Raw genomic sequence first — 20764 nt, forward strand, 5'->3', positions numbered from 1 at the left:
CAATATAAGTTATCGCGCACTGTGACTATATATATCCTAAGAAGCCAACAAACACTGGCACCAAGGACAACATAGGGGAGATTACTCGCGCTTAAAAAATAAAATAAAGAAACGATAAATTAATTGAAATGAAAGCGCTGGCTAACAATCCCAGGGTTCTACTAGGTAACAAATACTCAAAGTGGACGGGGAAACGGCGCCGCGGTAGCTCAATTGGTAGAGCATCGCATGATAAATGCGAAGGTTGTGGGATCGTTCCCCACCTGTGGCAAGTTGTTTTTCATCCACTTTCATTTCCATTAATTTACCGTTTCATTATTTCATTTATTAAGCACAAGTAATCTCCCCTATGTTGTCCTTGGTGTCAGTGTTTGTTGGCTTCTTATCATATGACTAACTCGCCCTAACTTCTCGTTTATATATATATATATATATATATATATATATATATATATATATATATATATATATATATATATATATCCCACTTGTAATCGAGAGCTGGTGTTTGCGAGGACAATCAAAATCTCTTCAAGTAGACTTCACGTTACATCAGTTTTCCAATGTTTTCACCCCCTACCACCTGCTTTGTGCAAATAAAAAAACGTTAAGTAAATTGCCATTCAATATATGCAGAAACGTATTAGCTATAACACGATTCTATTTTCCTTTATATTTCAACTGACTCTTTCAAGAAATGCACCTGAAAAAGCAGGTTGATATTGAAAAGACCCTAAGTAAAAAGTCGACAGCAAAGTGCCGGCACTGCTGCGGACCGCTTATTCAACAGACTGAATGCACCATCAGTTAGCATAATAGAGAGGAAAGCGAAAGGAAATAATAATCTTGAAACGTTCTAAGAGCATCGCAGTAACGCAGTCGATACATCTACTTGCTTTTCTTTATCTTTTTTTCACTGAAGCACAACCCGGAACTGAATGCAATCAAGGGAGCCGAGTCCGTGCACGGGAGAAAAATCTGTCGGGAAATGCAATTACAGGACGTCGCACTCCGCCAACTAAGAATAGATTGCTGGTTCCCAATTATTTTCCGCCCATCTTGTGCTACGGCATACATTCATCGAGCTTGAGAATTCAAAAGAAAATGAAGAGATTAAATGTAGATCAGTGTAAAGTTAGCGCTACTTCTGCCTTGCCCAAGTGCTTCGCCTTAATACGATTTATAGTGTGGAAAAGCCAGCTTCTAAGGAAAGATCACGGCCAGGCTATAATTCAAGGACTTAAGATGCTACAACGTATAACGTCGGTAGATGATGTTGCAGTCCACGTTTCGCGTTCAAATGCCTCTGTATTAAGGTTGCTTTGATTTATTGTTTCTCAAATAGGTGCTGTTACGCAGATTCTGTAGTTAGACGTATTTCTGGATGACGCAGAAGTGTGTATATCCCTTCTAGTTTTAAATTCCTATAACGTTGTAATTTGGGCCTGTTGGTGCGCCTATGGTACAAATTACGCCGCGTGTTGCGGACAAGAACGACACAAAGAAACAAATTTGTTGAAATTTATATAAATTTGTTTCTGTCTTACTAAGGCACTAAGTAATCTGTATTAAATATTTTCATGTTTGTTTATTCGTTATTCCAGACTCTCAAGAGTACGTTGTTTTAATTTCTTTGTCGGCGACTGTCTTTGAACTTATTATCAGAGGGTTATCGCTCAGCGCGAGATCCAAATTGGCAACAAATTTGTCACTACAACACGAAAATGCTTCCTGACCGCCAACTCACCTTAATGTCGAAATTAGTGTTCTATGCGAGTTAACTGCGCATGTCACGATAGAATCTGCCCTTTATTTATTACACAGCCGAAAAGGCGTTCGCGCGCCTCGCGCTTGTTCCGGCTCTGCTTTCTTTAAGGTGTTATTTTCGTGACTACTACTCTGTGAAAAGGCAAAGCTGCATTGTAGGTCGATCGAAAAACAGCACACACGCCGGCACCCAGTGTTTCTCGCACGCGGACTGAACGTCCAATTACTGAAAAACTATCTTGTTACATAAAGCAGTTAACGTGCATGACCATGAAGCAGCCCGCGAGTAAATTGAAGTGTAAAAAAAATGAAAAGTATCAAAATAGAAAATATCATTTGCACGAACACCGGAAATAAGTGCCAGCACACGCGTTCCAAAACTAAAGCAACAATAGAAGCACAAGCACATTTGGTACTCGCCTCTGCATGCCGTCGACTTAGCGAGCTCTGCACTAATGTAACTTGTTTCAGCTTGACTAGACTACTAATTGTAACGTTCGAAAAATCCCCCGTGGTGGCTTAGCGGCTAATACTGTAGCGCTGCTAAGCACGAGGCCGCGGTGACAGCTTTTAGGTGATATGCAAAAACGCCGGTGTCCCATCCATTGGGGACGCGTTAAGTATCCCCCAGGTGGTCAAAATTAATCCGGACTCACCCACTACGGCACGCGTCATAACAAAATCGTGATTTTGGAACGTAAAACGCCAGAATTAAATTTTGACTTTCGAAAAGTAGTAATTGAAACGCACCGTACCACACGCACGCAATCGACGGACAGGGAAAGGAAATAGACCCTGCGTGTCAGGTAATTGTGCCCCACGATGAAAAAAACTGCGTCTCGGCGGCAAACATGTCTATTACGAAATGCGAAAGATGGGACATCACCACTTACACGCGGATGGCAAAAAAAAAAAAATACGACATAGACCATGCTAGCACCCACCTACCGACAACCGCGCAGCTTGATAACACGGGCCAGTATACTCTTGCTACCAACTGTCCCCATGGTTATAGCGACACAAGAAAACCGGTATCACAAGTGCATCTGGCGGAGTAAAATAAAATAAAATTATTAATACTCTGGCGTTCCTACGTGCCACAACCACGACCCGATTATGAGGCGCGCCGTAGTGAGAGAGGCCGGAATAATTTTGACCATGCGAGGCTCGTGAACTGGCACTCAATGCACGCCAAACGAGCATTTTTGCATTCCGCCGTTCCTATAATGCGGCTGCCGCGGCCAGGTTCGAACCCATGACTTCGCGCTCGCCACGGCAACGCCATAACCACTAAGCTACAGCGGCGGGTAAAATAATATCAGTGACCACGCTGCAACTGGCGCGAAGAAATGTTTTCAGGTAAAAGCGAGAATACCAATATTATTATATGTATAAAGCTTCAAGCCCACTAGCCGAGAAGATGAAAAGATTGTACTCCTTTTATCCGATTCCCGTTTGGTCAGTGCTCCGAGCCTACATAACATTCCGCCTGCATAACGTTCCACCTGCATTATCACGTGGATTGTCCGTTCATCATCGGTGTATGATGAGAAAGGTTAAGTTAAAATTAAATTCGGGGGAGTTCCTCGCAAAAACCAAGATACGATCATGAGGCACGCCGTAGTGGGTGGCGCTCCGGATTAATTTTGACCACCTCTTCGGGGGGGGGGGGGGGGGGGGGTGCCCTTAACCCGCCCCCAATTGCACGGCTGCGACACGGGCGTTTTTACTTATTTCGGTGTGCATTGCTAACAAACACTTTGACAGCCCAGTCTCAGGCATATTTCATTCGCATTCGGATATTTTATATTAAAGGACAGGAAGAAAGCGTCAAAAGTATAACATTTATATCCGCATGTTGCAGTTGCCGATTGTGCAAATTAGATATGGAGGCGAGATCTGCAAACTACACAGAGCGAGCCAGGAGGCTCTTCAAGATAGAGCACGTTAGCTCCAGCAACACTATCTTTGGGAGATCACAGCGCTGGTCTATGTGATTATATGTTCGCGAGTGAGGACTCCGACACTACTTTGAAAACGTGCCGTGTATACAACCCTTCATTTTTTATGTTATCGTCTCTTGTCGTAATAAACTTTTTCTAACCACTCAATACACAGGAATTAACGCTGTGAAGGCTAAAGACACTTCTCGTAGGGGCTCAGCCCGCACTCCGCTACAGTTCGATGTTTTTTGACGGCAATTGTGCGCTACTGTGATATGCAACCGTGACATGCAACTGATCCCGTTTTTACATGGGCTCAGTATTGAATTAAACGCTTAAGTTTCAATCCTTAAAAAGAAACACACTGTGGTATACGGCTGCTAATGCGTTGTTTTATTTCATTTTTTTGTTTTACAGCGAAGCTGAATACCTCTATCGTCCAAGAAACATCCGTTCGCGACGCGTCCGTAATCGCGGCCGTTACCACAGCACGGGAAGCCTCGAGCTCGCTTCTTCCCGACGCCGCCTCGGCTGCGGGGGCCGCCGGGGTCCTCCTCCACCGGCGTCGCCGCCGCTGGGAGACGGCTCTCAAAAGTTCAGAGTTGGCAGACCAGCTCTGGGCCGTCCGGCAAGCCAAAGATGCGGCCCGAGTCCAAGGACTTCGAGCCGCCACCTGAGGCCACCACAACGAAACTGCCGGACCCATTCATAGATAAAGTTTCCTCTCTATCTCTCTCTCTCTCTCTCTCTCTCTCTCGTTGTGGTAAGCAAAAAACTCCCCATAGGTGGGCTGATCCCGGATCTAGTGCAATCCCGGGCCGACCCGCGGCGGAGGTGAAGCATGCACTCCCCATATGTGGGCCGATCCCGAAGATAGTGCAATGCCGGGTCGTCCCGCGGCGGAGGTGAAGCATGCCTTAAGCACTCCCCATACGTGGGCCGATCCCGAAGTTAGTGCAATACCGAAGCGACCCTCGGCGGAGGTGAAGCACGCGTTAAGCACTCCCCATACGTGGGCCGATGCCGAAGATAGTGCAATGCCGGGTCGTCCCGCGGCGGAGATGAAGCATGCCTTAAGCACTCCCCATACGTGGGCCGATCCCGAGGTTAGTGCAATACCGAAGCGACCCTCGGCGGAGGTGAAGCACGCGTTAAGCACTCCCCATACGTGGGCCGATGCCGAAGATAGTGCAATGCCGGGTCGTCCCGCGGCGGAGATGAAGCATGCCTTAAGCACTCCCCATACGTGGGCCGATCCCGAGGTTAGTGCAATACCGAAGCGACCCTCGGCGGAGGTGAAGCACGCGTTAAGCACTCCCCATACGTGGGCCGATGCCGAAGATAGTGCAATGCCGGGTCGTCCCGCGGCGGAGGTGAAGCGGGAATCAAGCACTCCCCATACGGGGGCCGATCCCGAACATAGTACAATACCTGGCCGACCCGCGGCTGAGGTGAAGAAGGCGTTAAGCATTCCCCTTACGTGGGCCGATCCCGAAGATAGTGCAATGCCGGGCCAACCCTCGGCGGAGGTGAAGCAGGTGTTAAGCACTCCCCATACGCGGGCCGATCCCGAAGATAGTGCTACCGGCCCGACCCGCAGCTGAGGTGAAGCAGGCGTTAAGCACTCCCAATACGTGAGCTGATCTCGAAGATAGCGCAATGCCGGGCCGACCCTCGGTGGAGGTGAAGCAGGCGTTAAGCACTCCCCACACGTGGGCCGATTCCGAAGATAGTGCAATGCCAGGCCGACCCGCGGCGGAGGTGCAGTTCGCAATTAAGGGGGCCACGTGCGCAGCTTCGCTGGTCATCCTTCTTCACAGAGTGGAAGGGCACTGATATTTTTTATTGTTCTTTTCGGGTTTTTTTTATTTCCAACCCATCGCGAGGAGCGATGGGTTGGAAATAAACACTCTCGCTTGAGCCAACGCTGTTGGCGCGCAGCGAAGCATGGACGGATCGCGCGGAGTGATAACTTTTCTTGACCGAACTTCTTGCGTGGCTTCCGCAGCGTTGATTGCTATGTATGGAATGGAGTATGTCCCAAGAATAGGGCTTTAGGCCGGTATCAACAACAACAAAAGAAGAAGTGACCGACGATTACGATACTGCCTGATGCGAAATTTGAGCACAGCTGCATACGTGTTTTCATTTCCCGATCTACTGAGGAAAGAAATCACCGCCCCTTCCAGTCCGTGAAAATTGTCGAACATTGAAGCTGTGTAAGTTATACCGAGTGTTACACCATGCAAGTCCAACTTCGTAAGCAGTCTATGCTGTAAATCTTTTGTTTCACCATTCTGTGTTTTGCCGCACTCTTGTCTTTTTTTATTTTGCATGCAAATTTCTCAGCCCCTATTTTTTTCGCCAGTAATGAAAGCAAGGTTTGGCGGATTGGTTGGATTGGTTTGACGATTCACGTGGCTGCCGGCACTTCTTGCCAAAGCACGGCACTTCTTGCCGGAGCAAGAACTGCTGGCAGCCACGCGCTCTTAGTGTCACTTTTCAATCGCTGCGCACTGTTCGTTGGCCGCAAACCGCCAACATAACATTTGTTTCTTACGCGTCATGCTGTAATCAGTCATCGATAAATTCGATGCCACACTGGCTCGATTTCCGAAAATGCACCGTGTGACAACCGTATGAGATTCGCGAATAAAATAGTATTCTCACATGGCGAAAGGGGCCACTCCAGCCTCTTTCCCCCTGTTGAGCTCTTCTTTTCCTCTCCCGCTAGGTCACGTGGCCCCTTTTTAGTAATGTCTGACAACGACGGCACAGGGTCGGCATAAACAGCTTCGCTGTAATAACTTGGGACCGAAATCACAGCACCGACTGGCAGCGGGCCAGTGCCGTCAGCGCCTTCGCAGAAGGAAAGCAGCGTGGGCACGCTGACATGATGAGCGGCATTGCAGCCAGCTGTGGAATTAAGACGACAACGACGAACGCGCGGTTACGCCGAGGGACGCCGACGCTCAACCCAGGAACGGTCGAGCTGTCTCAAAGACAGAGAGCGATGACTGGTGCTGCCCACTCCTTCCAGTTAGCTGATTTCTTAACTATTTAATGAACATGGCAAGATGTATGACAACATTTCATGGCCGCAAGCGGTTGTAACTGTTGGAGTATACCAAATATTGTCGCAGTGTGTGTTATGATTAAACTTACTACTTTAAGATTAGCAAGATTTGTGAGGGATGAGTCAGAATGTTATATATTCTGACTCAACAACAGCGAAGACATTTTTTACCGCTTCTCAGCGATAATATTTCAACGTCACCCTGAATAGCAGTGAAATCCGCAATATTAAAACATTTCATTGATCTATTTGCAGCTGTTAGGACGCCGCCTCCAATTTCATCGGCGCGACGCTGAAAGTATGTTGCGTGTTGCGGCAGAGTCCATATTTCACCTATCGCGCGATGCCACGTTTCGGTAATCATGACATCGAAAGTATATTCTAAAGCGTCACAAATCAATCGACTTCTTCTCTGTAGCTTGTTGAATGAGAATTCAAATCAAATAAGGACGTTATGTTTTTGTTTTTATTATACATAAGACAGAAACGTCCACTCGAAGTGAAAAGCGGAGACTGTATGAAACAAGCACAAGTGGCGTTACTGCAATGTGCTAAAATAACTTCAACTCGTCCACGCAAGTACTTTGAACATGCTGCGCAGATTCTTCTTGGCGAAAATACGCCCATTGCGCGTCCACAAAAACGCTCGTTGCTTTTCTTTTTTTACATACGTGATACCGCCATCCCCATCAACCTTCAGGGAGCAGGCGTAACCACTGAGCTACCGCGGTAGGTAAAATAAAAACAGTGACTACACTGCAAGTGGGCATGAAGCAATTCTTTTTGGGTAGAAACGAGAATACCAACATTATTAAGTGTGTAAAACTTCAAACCCACTAGCCGAGATGATACCAAGATTGTTTTCCAATTTCGATCCGTTTCCCGTTTGTTCAGTGCTCCGAGCCTGCATAACATTCCGCTTACATTATCGCCCCTAGATTGTCCATTCCTTATTGGTGGATGATGGGAAGGGTTAAATTAAATTTAAATTAGGGGTATTTACATGCTGAAAACCAATATACGATTGTGAGGCACGCCGTAGTGGATGGTGCTGTGGATAATTTTTGATGACCTGGTGGGCCGGGGAGTCTTTAACGCGCCCCCAATGCGCGGGACACGGGTTTTTTTTTTTTTTTTTTTTTTTTTGCTTCTCGCCTACACGCCCCCCTCGAAATGCAGCCGCCCTGGCCTGGATTCCCTCCCTCGCCCTCGGGCTTAGCAGCGCAGCGCCACAGCCACTTTTGGGGCCGAGATCTTACGGAGTCGCCATCTGTCGGAAGCGCCTCGCTTGCGTAGTAAGAGGGATAACGCGGCGCGCTCCTCATAGGTTTGGTTGTCAGCGATCCATAAAAAGACCACGCGGGAGCCCCTGCTGGACATTTCTGTAAGTACTCTCAGAACGACAGAAGTTCTTTACTGTCAAAATAATAATCTTGGGCAAACGGAAAGCAAGGAATGGCTTACAGGCTTACATACGCTATCTCTTTACCGAATACGTACAGTGCATGCCCACTGCGCCCGGTCGCCGCGATGGAGTCCCCCGAACCGGCTTCTTGCGTGAAAAGTAGGCAGTCGCTGAGAGCAAACTGTGTAAAAAGTGTTTTTATAGTGGGTTGTCTGTATAACGAATTCAGCATAAAGAATGAAGCCTCAATTCAGCGATCGCATGGCTTTGCAGCGGCCAACCCCGCATCTGCATGCGCGTCCGCGTACAATGTTTCGCTTCGTGCCGTGAGCTTTAGGCCGCAGCATAGATATGAGCATTTGACAGTCCGCAAGCAACCATTGTAGCGTGGACTATCAGAGCTGTTCAAAAACAATTTCGTTATAACTGGAAATTTCGACGCCTACGGCGACATGTGAGGTACCGTATAGAGACGATTCAATCTTTTTTCTTGTTCTGGGAAACCCTGAGGGCGCACTTGGAACCGTAATTTTGCGCACTCATGTTCTGTAGGTAGGCGCGCCCGGAACGTGTGTTCCTTTCGTTCAATTTAGCAATAGAAACGATGCTTGCACAGGCTATTTCGATCTAATGCGGTTTAGCGGATCTGTAAAGCCACCATATGCTGTTGTCGATTACGTAAATCATTTTAGCTTGACACGTCAGTGCGTGGATAATAACGGAAGATCTCAACTGTATCACGCCAGTGACCTGCTTTTCAAGCAGAACACCATGGCCTTCACGAATGCTCAGAACGATAAAATGGTCCTGGCTCTGGAGGCGGCGCACGGCGACAAGAGGAAGGCAGCCAAGCTATTCCGGATGTGGCATTGTGGAGGACGCCCTAGTCTGTCAACAATACTTAGAAAGTACGAAGTCATTTGCGAAGCAGGTTGCTTCGCATGAAAGCGACACAAGAAAGCAACACAAAGCGGCGACGGCAGTTCAACAAGCGGAAGCGGATGTCATGGATGTTTTAGAAACGGATCCTGCTAACCCTCACGATAGTGTGCGCAACGCCAGTGCGGAGGCCGGAACCTCAAGGCCATCAGTGTGGACATTTTTTTTTTAAACGTCATATGCACCCGTACCATGTACATCTTCATCAAAAACTTGAAGACCGAGATTTTGAAAACAAACTTGATTTAGCAAATTGGAGTTTAGCGAAATGTGAAGAAGAACTGGATTTTCTCACGGATGATGCTAATTTCTCCAGAAACGCACAAATTAATCTTCACAACGCACACTGCTGGAGTAATAGGAAACCCCACTAGCTGGCACAAACACCCCACCAATTATCAGTGGTCGTTTAATGTGTGGTGCGGTATTTTTGATGCCAACATCATCGGACCCCTCTTTTTTGACAACACACTAACGACGTCAACGACATTCTCGAGGGCCCCGTGAACGATGTCTGTTGCAACGTTCCACTTGCGACCTTCGGAACATCTCGTTTCAAAACGATGGTGCTCCTACGCATAGTAGTAGTCAGTCTCGAGCTTGGCACGACAATCTTTTTCCTGGACAGCGGATTGGCCGGAACGGACCTGCACCCTGGCCTGCAAGGTCGCCGGACATGACACCGCTGGACTTCTTGTGGGGCTACACGAAAGATCGCGTGTGTAGCGGCGAAGCTACCCTACCGGACGCCCAAATGGCGAAAATAAGCAAAGTCTGTCGCGAGATTCTAACGTCGTTGGTCAAAGCTGCAACAGCCCAAGTGTTGGAAAGAAGCAAGTACTGTATTGGCTTCAGACAGTGACTTGCTTGAGCACGTACTGTAAGTGGCAGTGGCAGATAACCACTCAAAACTGGCGTAAAACGTGACTGTTTAACGCAGCCTCATGGTGCCACCCGGTCCTTACGTAAAAAAGCTTGCGACAAAATTAAATATGGTGTTTTACGTGCCAAAACCTGCTTCTGATTATGAGGTACGCCGTAGTGCAGGACTCCGGAAATTTTGATCACCTGGGGCTTATTAACGTGCACCTAAATCTAAGTACACGGGTGTTTTCGCATTTCGCCTCCATCGAAATGCGGCCGCCGTGGCCGGGATTCGATCCCGCGACCTCGTGCTCAGCAGCCCAACACGATAGCCACTGAGCAACCACGGCGGGTGCTTGCGACAAAGATAGAAATAGGCATAAATCTGCCTTGTACTGCCTCTTTCGGAGTTCAAGAGACAGAAATGTTAAATAGCTAAACCAGTTGCACCATATGATGTTTCTTTGTGGACGGCTAAGATGCCTCACGTGCTTTTGGTTTATTTTTTATTGAAATAAGCTCCTGAGTAGCTTCTTTCTGTTCTTCCAAAAGCTGCCTTATGTTTTCGTGCTCTTTTGCGCACTGCCTTTTTTTTAAACATTGGTTGAATTTCTCTTGAAGCTTTGTTTCATGATACGCATAGATTAAAGCTATCCCAAGTACCTGCCTCAAGGCCGAGCACAACATTCTTGCGTCCGCAGGTGCTGACGATTATCGCACTACGCTAGTTAGGTCGCGAAACCTCTCAAGCTATCCTACATGACGAAGCCTTGTACGATGCGGTGATAAGCGAATGCAGCCGTACATCATTCAAAGGTGGCTTGGAGGCGCTCGAGTAGCGGCGCTCGAGCGCGGATCTATTTATTATTTCGCGTATTACGTGGGCTTTTGTTTTTTCTTGAAAAAAAAACAACCAGGCACACTTCAACACGAAATAAATGCTTGATTCGAAAGTTATTTAAGGTGCCCTATAACTTTGCAATTGACACGTTTGCGATTCAAGCAGTATTAAAAAGTTAACTATTGGAAAGCAATTAATTAGTACTTTGCGATGAAAGAAAATACTGGCTTGAAGTACACACTACTGCCGCTACTATGCAGTCGGTGCGATTTCTCTATAGCTCTTTTTTTTTTAATCTTGGTCCAAGTTCGCGGCTTCACTGACTGTATAACGCAGGTCGTTTATATAAGATCCCGCTTGACTGTAAACGTTGCTATATCGGGAAAACGGGGAGGTGCATTAATGTTAACGTAGTCCCTTAGGACCAATTAAAGTTTCTTGTCTGTCTGTCTGTCTGTCTGTCTGTCTGTCTGTCTGTCTGTCTGTCTGTCTGTCTGTCTGTCTGTCTGTCTGTCTGTCTGTCATTAATGTTCGCCTGCGCGAGCATGCCGCTTCACTGAAAGGAAACCCGTACAGTCATCTGGCTGCCCACTCTAACACGTGTGGTTGCACACCGATCTTTAAGAAGTGCGAAATAATTGGAAGATATAGTAAAAAGCGCGTGCGGGAACTCGTCGAGGCATTTTGCATATTCGAAAGTGGCGACGCGTGCCTCGGTTGAGCGTCCCTCACGCTCTCAGCAAAGGAACTGAATTATCTCCGTGGCTGACGCTTATCCTTCTTATCCTTCTTTTTTCTGTTCTTTATGTCACATTCAATTATGTCCTTATGTGCTGCTTCTGCAAACAAAGCATTTGGTTGCTCGCCAGCGCTCTGTCATGTGCTCTTTACTCGCTCGTTCCTGTCTTTATTCTATAGTGACAAATCGTACTGGCCACGTCACCTTGCGGGTGTCGATTTCATTACCTAGAGACATGAAGGAACACCGCAAACGTTCGTAGCTTGAAGTCTACTGTCCGCTCCGTTGAGACCAGCATAGGCAGCTCGATGTCGCAAGCGCACATCTTGGGCGGCTACGGCAACACCGGCTGAACGAGCATCGCGCAGTTGCTGTCACAAGAGAGCCTCAACTTTGACATCACGCAGACTTCTTTCGGTGTCCGTTTGTAATAAACACTTCGATAGCCAAGCTTTATGCATATTTGCCTGCATTCAGAAATTTTATATTAAAGGGCATAAAGAAAGCTTCAAAAGTATAATTTAAAAATAAGTATGTTGGAGTTGCCCTCTGTGCAAATTGGATATGCAGGCGAAATCTGAAGTGTACCCAGAGCAAGCCCGGAGGCTCTTCAAGGTAGAGCACGTTAGCCGCGCCTGCTTAACTCCGTCTCCGTCGGCCGTGTGTCGACTATCTCACACAGTGCTTTAGGCCGGTATCAACAACAAAAATAAGTGCCTGACGATTGCGTTACTCTCCAATGCGAAATTTGAGCTCAGCTGCGTGCGTGATTTCATTTCGCGATATATTGAATCACCGCACCGACTGGCGGTCGGCCAGCGCCGTCAGCGCCTTCGCAGTGGAAGGGGTACTGTGGGAACGTAAGCATGTTGAGCGGCGTCGGAGCCAGCTGTGGAATTAAGACGACGACGAACTCGCGAGAAGTTGCGCGAGAACCCGATCGCGCGGTTACGCCGAGGGACGCGCTGACGGTTGCTCTTGTTCAGTACGGCACAAGTGCCCGTATAAAAAAAGAGCTCAGCGACACAGCTTTGCTACGAGGCCAGTGTAGATGAATACCTTCAGTGAAAGCCCTATGCCTATAAATAGGAGGAAAGCACGAGCTCCAGGCTACTTTGAGTGCTTGTCCTATTTTGCATAACCTTTTTCTAGACATGTTTTCTTTCGTTGGAACTTACTCGAACAGCTGCACGTGATGTACCCAGGCACGTTGCTGTAGCCCCGAGGTATACAGAGCCTCTGCTTTGGCTAAACGTGACCGTTGCGCCTTCGACCGTGGGTGCCGCGCCGGTTCGCCAGAGTCGCCAGACTGCGCAGGTGAGGTCTCCATCCTCGTCATGGTCATGGTGCCCGGTGTTGGTGTCGGGTAGACACCCTGCGGAAGAAGTGGCGCCTCGCACTTCTCGACGAAACTACTGGAGCCCGAAAGGTAGCCGATTCAGCCAGCGGCGATTCTAAAACCACGCTAGAAGCTGTCGATAAGCGGAAAATTCTATCTTGCGCACTGTAGTTGTTGTAGTCGCGCTGTCAATGCCGCCAACCAGTGTAATGTCAGAAAGATATCCTTTACATGTGGTGAACCGGATAAAAAAAACCCAGCGAGCCTCCTGCTTCGATTTATCGACAAGCGCGGTGGTTTAAAAGCGCTTCTCGTTGGGCTAGTTGGTAACTGTTTATTATAAAATATAAAGACACCAAATAATCGGACACACATAAGAGAAGAGAACGAGACAGTTTTCGTCAAGATTACCAGGAACGTTCGCGAAAAAGTTATCTGCGCCCATATTTTCTGACGTTTAGATTTCGATTAGTCTTCATCAGTCGGAGCGACGAGTGGACGATCCCAGCTTTAACGGTACTGTCAACCACGTCAACCCGCCGTGGTTGCTCAGTGGCTATGGTGTTGGGCTGCTGAGCACGAGGTCGCGGGATCGAATCCCGGCCACGGCGGTCGCATTTCGATGGGGGCGAAATGCGAAAACACCCGTGTGCTTAGATTTAGGCGCACGTTAAAGAACCCCAGGTGGTCAAAATTTCCGGAGTCCTCCACTACGGCGTGCCTCACAATCAGAAAGTAGTTTTGGCACGTAAAACCCCAAATATTATTATTATTATTGTCAACCACGTCCGACCGGAGCAATAACGAACTTCAGAAACAATGGAAAATGAGGCATAAGCGCGCATAAAACGCATAAGTGAGCAAATTTCGCTGCCGACAAAAAAAAATACGGAAAAACAATGTTGGTAAAATAAATACAGAGGCCTCTGCTACATCTACTACTCTGCTACAAGCTATAGATGTGTGCACTAAATGAGGAACCAATCAGAACGTCACCTTTATGCTATCACTTCCCACCGGCATGAAGCCTGCCTGTGTGTACCCGCCAACACGTGGTGGTTTGTGTTAGAGCATATATTCCCACCAGCGACGGAGCAGCCGAGCGACTGCCACAAAACAGTGGCTTTCTTGACCAAAGGGACCATTTGCGCGGCCATATACGCGACCTGTCGCATTGCGACGACATTCCCTCGCACGACTTCTGCGAGTCGATAGCACGAATCAGCTTTTACATGTGCTCAGATTCCAACATCGGCCCAACTGCCTTACCCAGCCAAGAACTACAAAAACAGAAAATAAGTGTGGGGCAAAAATAAATTACCCAAAAGAACGCAGATGTTTGCCCTGCCTGTTTCGCCTAACTACCACAGGCTGCCGAACTAATATAAGATTAATTGGACATGTATCAAAAGTACATTCTTACGGAGAAGGAGTGAATTATTTTTCTAAAGTAAAAAAAAAAAACAGATTTACTATCAGCTCGACCAAAGCCAAGGAGACCACGCGATTGCGAACCTAACTGAACGAAAGAGCCTAAATAATACAATTAAATAACAACGTATAACATAAACTCGTCCCCTTGGTTGAAATCATTCCTCGAATTATGAAGACATGTTTTGAGGTCTTCAGCGCAAACATTGCTTTATCGGAACATACCGATTGTCCGTCCGAAATCTGTGTCCCTCATACTAGTTTCTTCTTTGCCTTCAAAATTATGACCATGCAATTTCAGATTTCGCATCATTGCACGGACCCTTATAGTAATCTACAGATGCCAATACCAGGATGAGTGAGTAATTCTAGATAGACAAAATAGAATATAACTATGTCACTTCATACTATTAAATATACCCCAAGAGTATGCATCCAATTATTATCATTCTAGAAGATTCCTAATAAACAGTTCTTTTCAAGCGAAGCTTGTATACGCTAGCCTGCGCCAGCGATGTAACGCTAAAGAACCAGCTGCTCTCAGAGTTGCACACGTGCAGGGATAGTATTTAAAAAATCTCAGTACCCTTCCACTCTGTGAAGAAGGATGACCTGCGAAGCTACGTATGTGGGCCCCTTAATGGCGAACTGCACCTACACCACGGGTTGGCCCTGCATTGCACTATCTTCGTGTTCGGCCCACGTACATGGTTCTTAAAGCCTGCTTCTCCTCCACCACGGGTCGGCCCGCCATTGCACTATCTTCGGTTTCGGCCCACATATGGGGATTGCTGAACGCCTGTTTCACCTCCTCCGCGGGTGGGCCCGTTATTGCACTATCTTCGGGATCGGCCCACCTATTGGGAGTGCTTAACGTCTGCTTCGCCCCTGCCGCGGGTCGGCCCTGCATTGCACTATCTTCTGTTAGGGTTGGCGTCTGACACCACGTGGAGACAGGTCATTCACCCTACCCCTGAGCCGGAGCCCACGGGCGACCCCATCCCCTTCACCTTCTCTTGGCCGGACCCCCGGGCCGGAGAGGTCATTCACCCTCCCCCTGAGCCGGAGCCCACGGGCGACCTCATCCCCTTCCCCTCCTCTCATGGTCGTGGCATCGTGTAGTGCTTACCTCATCCCCTCCACCTCCTCTTGGCCAGACCCCACGGCGCCGGAGAGGTCATTCACCCTACCTCCTGAGCCGGAGCCCACGGGCGACCTCTCTCCGTGCCTGTCACGCGTCATTCGACGGAAGCAAGATCCCGCCCACACTTGTAGAGAGCCTATTTAAGGGGCTCCGAAATGTACTTTTGAGATACTTCATACTTGAGACTTCATACTTCATGCTTTTCTTATTTTCTTTCAACTACCTTTGAATAAACAGTGCAAGTTTCGCACTAGCAAATCGTCTCGCCCCTGCTTGGTCGCCATGATCTACCGGATGCCTGCAGCCCGCCGACAACGCCACGCTACCCAATAAGTAATGTCCAGGGTGTCTACCAAGTTGACATTTCCAAATTCCCTGAGTTTTCCAGGTTTTCCCTGAGTGCCTTTGCAAAATTCCCTGAGTGATGCAGAACTATGTGTTATGTCAAGACAGGTTGAAACCATATCGCCCGATGCTGTCACTGTCTAGTAAGCATATGAGAAATTTTTTTAAAAGACGACTTAATCCAATTTGAATACTAAAGAGGAGTGTTCATGCCATTCAAAAAGAGAATAGAAGCGAGGGTTTAGTAAAATGCAAAGCAAATAAAATATCTTCGAAAAAAATTGCAAATCGAGTCGGGCATTCTCAAATACGAATAAAAAGGAGATGCATGCAGAAGCAAATATTTTCGAATATGAGCTATTTTTATCAACTGATGGCAAGCTCGTTGGAATGAGGTTCGAACTTTGTCAGAAGTGAGATTCTCTCTCAATCGCTCGTGTGCCGACCTCAACTGTCCTGACATACTCTCAGCCCGCGCACAACACCTCAGTGCTCCGTTTCATTGCTTTCAAGAGTTTATTTTGGTCTCGATCAAGAACACCTGCATCTCGGCGTCAGACAACACTGTTTTTTAAGCTCATGCTCCTTGAAAGAAGTGGCGGCACACTCCCTTTCCCGTTCATTCATCAATGCATAGGTCCTTTCTGTTCTTGTCCTCCTTCCGCCGCTCGTTCGCCCCATGGACCATTTGAAGCATCATCTTGGTCAGTTGCACAGTCTACATCCGATTTTTCGAACTCCCTAGGGGCCGCGAAAACGTCCGAAAAATCGGCCAGTTGGAAAAAATAAATGCATGTCATTTACTGCCCTTAAGGGCTTAAACCGCCACAGGCACATTCGAAAACGCCCTGAAGGCCTGTCAGTACACGTATTAGGCTTATCGGTGCTCGTACTGTGACAGGAAATACCACGTGTACGCGTTTATAATCAAAGAATACGAACTGTGTCACGTGGCAATAGCCCCTCCCCGCCCTTGTTACGCTTCACTGCAATACTTGTGCGTATGCTTCACCAAGTAACATTTCTGTACAGAGGTGAAGCTGACTCTCGGGATCCGGTACTATGCAATGCACCGTGCTTTCCAAGCTTCTCAGCCAATCGCGAGGACCAAAAAGGCGAAGTCCGTGCCACTGCTGACAGCAACAAATTCTTTCAATAAAAAGCACGGCATCCAACGGCAAGAAGCTTCATAGCGAACGTCAAAGCAGCTAGGCCTAGCGTTGCCGCAGTGGCGGCTACGGCTGCCGTTGGATCTGCGTGCGAGAGCGCCGGTTCGAGGCAGCGAGGTAATCAATAGGGCAGCGGTGCTGGCTTTGATGAATGCCGTTTCGGACCTGCGGCCACGGCAAAACGTCCGGAAAATAGGACGACGAAGAGTTCTTGCGTCCGAAATTTCAGACGTTCTGATACATTGACTCTATGGGGTACGTGGTGGTGCCGTGAAGCCGTCCAAATTATTGGGAAATCGGAAAGTCGGCCGTCGACTGTACACTGGCAACCCCTCCAGAAGATGACAGGCCGTCAAAGACGATTCATTACGATTCCTGTCTGTTACTCGAGCTAGCATTACCGTGACTTGCGACCCTATCAATAAAATCACAGCTAAGCTTCCCTGATAGAGGCACAAATTCCCTGTGTTTTCCCTGACTTTTTCCAGGCTACTTAATATCCCTGTGAATTCCCTGTTTTCCCGGTTTTCCCGGTTGGTAGACACCCTGAATGTCGGTCGAGCTTCGATAGGCAGGCGCCTCGACTTCTCGGCAGCAGTACGGTACGCTATCCTGGAGTACGCAACACTTCGTGTTCGGCCCAGGTATACATGGTCATTAACGCCTGCTTCACCTCCACCGAGGGTCGGCCCGGCATTGCACTATCTTCGGTTTCGGCCCACGTGTGGGGAGTTTTGTGTCTCAACACGGACACGATCCTGGTGGAACTAGACTTTAACAACATCACTGTAATGCGCTGTAAAATGGGCTGTCTGTGTTTGTTAATTATTAACTATTAATTAATTATGACGCCGAAGGACGCGGGTGCAGTGGCACGAGCGCGTTCGCGCCAACCAGCCAGCTGTGGAAGAAGACGACGACGCTGGAGCCAATTTTTTTTCCTCTACGTAGCATGACAGTCTACTGAACCGTTTCGATTTTCTCTCGGCTAAATTCATGTAACAAAATTTTAGGTTGTTACCTCCATTTTCTGCACACTTAAGCAAAGTCTGCCCGACTCTTGGCCAATCCCCGCGAGTGGGTAAGCGCTAAACTCATCAAGGACATCATCATCATCATCATCCTGATGAGATAGTTTTGCTAAGAGGAAGCTTTAGCTCGGGCCCAGCTCCGACGCGGCCTATTCAAATACATGTAAAAATGCAAAAACGTTTCTTCTGAAATAACCCCTGCACCTATTTTAATGAAATTTGTTGCATTTGAGAGAGAAAGTTAAATTCTAGTGACTGTCGAAAGCGGAATTTCGATTTAAGGTTTCAATTTTGTAAAAAAGATTTTCAATAATTCAGAAGCTTGAAAAAAAAAATAGAAGCACGAAGTTTACATACAAACTAATAACTCTGCATCAAGAATAGATATCGCGGTTCTGTAAACGGCATCCATTAGATCATTCAAAGCGGACAAATTTTATTTGTCATTTTACATCTTATGTGAGTTTGTTACGTTGTTTACGAGGGTTCTGCAAAAGTTGTAGTTACATATTAATAAATTTTTTAGATTCATGTACAAGATGTCAAATTTGTCCGCTTTAGATGCGCTATTAGGTACCATTCACGGAATTGCGATATCAGTTTTTCTTGCTGAGTTACAGAGTTGTAAACTTGATAGTTACTTCTGAAAATTTTCGATTTTTGCCAATTTTTAATAAAAAATTGACGACCTAAATCGAAAATTCGAAACCAACAGTCACTAGATTTTAAGTTTCCTTTTAAATGCAACAAGCCCCGTCAAATTTGATGCACTGGTTGCCCAGAAAAGCGAATTCTCCTTTTACATGTATTTAGATAGGAGCACCCGAGCTAAAGCTTCCTCTTAACACACGGACACGACTTTGAGGGAAGTAGTCCTTAACAGCTTCGCTGTAAATAAAATAAAAACAAGCAATAGACCTGTTGAACGGAGAGTCCTGCTGCGCCGCCGCCGCGCTAATTACGTCATTCTCTGCTCTACTAGGAGTCGCGTGAGCAGCTAAAGTGAGAGGAACGAGTGTTTCTCGCGTCAGAACACTATCGGAGTCGCGACAAGTCGGCCGCGCTTCGTGCGTTCGGTCGAAGAAGTGGCGGCGTTTGATGAACGCTGCCGGGAACATGCTCGAGAAAGCGCTCATTGTCTACGTGCCGATCTCGCCGTAAATAAACCCACGTCCAACACAATATACACGGACGCCGCAGCGTATTCGAACGTACACTCGAACGCCAGTGATGCCCAAAAGAACATCAGCAGGTACGCAGTGGCAATTGTCGACACGAAAGCACAGCAACAATTTACGGCATTAGGCAGGTACTCCGGCGGCTGCCAAAACTTTCGCCGTGGCAATGGCCCTCGCTCACGCGGAACGCACGCAAGAGAGCGTCACTATAATAAGACTCACAAGAAGCATGTCGCCTTTTTCTTATATATATATATATATATATATATATATATATATATATATATATATATATAGAGAGAGAGAGAGAGAGAGAGAGAGAGAGAGAGAGAGAGAGAGACAACTTCGCTGCCGATTCCGCTTGGAATGGCACTTCATAGCTTGGGAACGAGGCGAATTCCCGGTAGCGCACAGGCGACAAACAGAATAGGCAACAAATAATCGTCGAAGCTAATAGCTCTGTTGGCACAAGCTGCGCTGCGAACACTATACGCTCTCGGTGCAAACGTGAAGGTGACCAGTCTAGACGGATGGATGGATGGATGGATGGATGGATGTTATGGGCATCCCCTTTGGAACGGGGCGGTGGGTTGCGCCACCAAGCTCTTGCTGTTATACTGCCTAACGTCCTAACTAGGCTAAAGAATAACAAAAGAAAAAAAGCCTATGAACTGGCATAGCCAAGTTTTCTGATTCCCTTTTGCGAACTTTGCTTTTGTACGTCTCCGTTTTTTGATGTTTCCCTGCTTTTCTTCCACCAATCTTCCAATCGCCTCTTGCTAATCTCTATTGCGGACATGTTTACGTTTCAGCTGCTCGCGCTGAACCCAAGGGCTTCAAGAAGGACAGTGGTGCCTAAACCGGCCGCTGGGCAGACGTCTTCACATTCTAATAAAACATACTCCATCTTTTCCCTAGCTTGTCGTGTCTTGTATCCTCAACAGTGGCGCGTACCCACTTTGAGGGATTGGCCAAGAAGCAGGCGGGTCTCCGTATGCTTAGAAGTAAAGCGAAAGTATACTTGAATAGGGGCGCGTGGGCCGCTAGAACTGTAATTTACAAGTGTAATGAAAAATTGTTAAGAATTTTGATAACATAAGTTAACGTAAGGAAATGAAATAATAGAAATTATTGATAATTATTTTTAAATTCAGTAAGGTATACTCTTTTTGTCTCTCTAATAAAATTGTAAACTTCAAAAAAAAGCATCCCTGTGGCCCAAAAGAAAGAATGATTAGGGGGGGGGGGGGGGGGTTAGCGATAGCCCAAGTTTGGTAAATGAGTATTCTAATAGTTTTCTTTATCTTAGAAAGCGGCGGCACAAGAGAAAATAATGTGCGATAGTTTCAGTTGCACTGCAAAAAGAACATAGAGGGTACATTGCGAGGCCAGACCTGTGTAAGTAAAAATTTAGAGGAGGTATACGACATCTCAATTTTGTAAAGGAAATTTCCAATTCCTTGAAGGATACCAATTATTATTTCATGGGAAGCCAAGATGGTGGAATTCAGAAAACTGTGTTGGCATGGATATTGCAGAGTTTTGAGATATAG

At 47.1% G+C, this 20764-nt stretch overlaps 1 non-coding gene across 1 annotated transcript; it reads left to right on the plus strand.

The window, feature by feature from the left end:
* Positions 1–198: 198 nt before the first annotated feature.
* TRNAY-AUA (transfer RNA tyrosine (anticodon AUA)) lies at positions 199–271 on the plus strand. Its single transcript has one exon. It is a non-coding gene; the product is annotated as a tRNA-Tyr (tRNA).
* Positions 272–20764: the final 20493 nt, after the last annotated feature.

Source organism: Dermacentor variabilis, chromosome 5, assembly GCF_050947875.1.
Source record: "Dermacentor variabilis isolate Ectoservices chromosome 5, ASM5094787v1, whole genome shotgun sequence".
NCBI lineage: Eukaryota > Metazoa > Arthropoda > Arachnida > Ixodida > Ixodidae > Dermacentor > Dermacentor variabilis.